At 35.8% G+C, this 2,067-nt stretch overlaps 1 pseudogene; it reads right to left on the bottom strand.

Annotated features, from left to right (window-relative positions):
- Window positions 1–358: 358 nt before the first annotated feature.
- LOC112395852 (heterogeneous nuclear ribonucleoprotein D0 pseudogene) lies at window positions 359–1,184 on the bottom strand (annotated as a pseudogene).
- Window positions 1,185–2,067: the final 883 nt, after the last annotated feature.

Consider the following 2,067-nt stretch of genomic DNA (forward strand, 5'->3'; position numbering starts at 1 on the left):
CTTAACATTCTTCACCATGGATGAATCACAGAAGCATTATGCAAGTGAGATAAGCCAATCTCAAAAGTTCATATACTGTTTGATTCCATTTGTATGACATTTACAAGAAGATGTAGCTGTAACGACAAAGAGAGAGTAGGTAGCAGGATGGTAGGAGTTACCTACCTACCTACTCTTTTTTTTTTTTTAATACAAAATGATTTATTAAAAAACCAGTAAGACACTACTACAACATGACACTGTCACACTGGGCTTTTAACATGAGACTGGGGGGAGGCATAAAACACAAATTGATTCTGAAGCAGAGCAATTAAGAAATAAAACAATGAAAGCAAATTTCTTTTAATGAGAACTCAGAATTAAACTTCAGAGGGACCCAACGTCATACTTCCATTTGGGGACTTGACACAAAAAATTTAGTTTGAACTGCTATTAGCAGGTGGCAGGAGCCACCTTCAAATGAATCTTCAATTTGGAAAATACTGTTTCACCACCTGTTGGGGATAAGTTGCAGATGGAATAATTTAGTATGGTTTGTAGCTATTTTGATGACCACATCGCCTGGATGCTTTCCCATAACCACTCTGCTGGTCACCATCTCTTCCATGAGCTCTTCCCGCAAATCCTCCTCTAGATCCCCACTGTTGCTGTTGCTGACACTGTCCCTTCGACATAGCTACTTTTATTCCACATTTACTAAGACCAACATTGTGGTATTTCTTTTCCATTATCTTCTTCACTGGTTCCTCTTCCTTAAAGGTAATAAAACAGAATCCACACCTCTTATTGGTCTTGTTGTCCATGGGGAGCTCTATGGATTCAACTTCACCAAAACCACCAAAATACTCCCTTATGTTCTCTTCAGGTGTATCTGGAGAAAGGCCACCAACAAAAATTTTTTTAACAGGCTCTTTTGTTTTCATGGCTTTGGCCCTCTTAGGATCAATCACCTTCCCATTCAATTTATGTTCTTTCTGATCCATGACCTTATCTACACTCTCTGACTCTTTAAATAGCACAAAGCCAAAACCCCTTGATCGCTCTGTGATAAGATCTAACTTCAGAGTGCAGTCTACGACTTCACCAAATTTGTAGTAGTAGTCCTTCAGATCTTTCTTTGTAGTATCCCAGCTAAGGCCTCCTATAAACATTTTCTATTCTTCTTGCCGTGCCATCGCTGCATCAGAGTGTAGGAGGATGGTAGTAGTTAGGAGGATGGTGTGACTTAAGAAAGAATATCACAAGGTAGTGTTTTGGGGTAATGGATCTGTTCTGTACCCAGATTGCTGTATGGTTACGTGTATCTATACATGTGTTAAAATTCATAGAACTGTACACCAAAAATGTATTTTAAAAAACCTATTGCAGCCCTCAGAAAAAAATCTATAATTGTGTCAGTGGTGTCAAAGTTATAACCATAAGATGCGATTTTGAATAATATCCCCAGTTATTATATGAAAACATAATTCTGTACTAAATAAATAATACCATACTCTGAAATATATCAGTCGTAAAGCTTTCAGGACACACAAACCTAATTAAGTATGTAAACATAAACCAATAGTAATTACTGCTGCTTGTGTTAATTTTTAATGTTTATGTAATCAAAATAAAGAATATTGCAAGGTTCCTCTAAAGAATTTGATTTTCCCATAAAATACTGTTGATATTCAATCTTTTTTTTTTTTTTTTTTTCGGCTGCCCCACGCGGCTTGTGGGATCTTAGTTCCCTGACCAGAGATTGAACTCTGGCCCTCAGCAGTGAAAGCCTAATCACTGGCCCAGGGAATTCGATATTCAATCTTTTAAAACTTACCAGTTATTCATATGTTTCACTATGAATGTTTCTAACCTTTTACTTATCTTTTTCTTCTATGACTCATTCTTGTGTTCTGAAAGGAAGTTTATTTTTGAAAATAATTTTAAATATACTATAAGTTTTTAAATAAGTTCAACATCGTAATAAAATCAGTTTTGGGGACAATAAAAAATTTTAAAATAATATATTATTATAACTTCTTAGCACCCGCTTTCACTTTCCAGTGAATCTTGGTTTGGACAGCATAT

Source organism: Neophocaena asiaeorientalis, unplaced genomic scaffold (genome assembly GCF_003031525.2).
Source record: "Neophocaena asiaeorientalis asiaeorientalis breed wild unplaced genomic scaffold, Neophocaena_asiaeorientalis_V1.1 scaffold451, whole genome shotgun sequence".
Classification (NCBI taxonomy): Eukaryota; Metazoa; Chordata; class Mammalia; order Artiodactyla; family Phocoenidae; genus Neophocaena; species Neophocaena asiaeorientalis.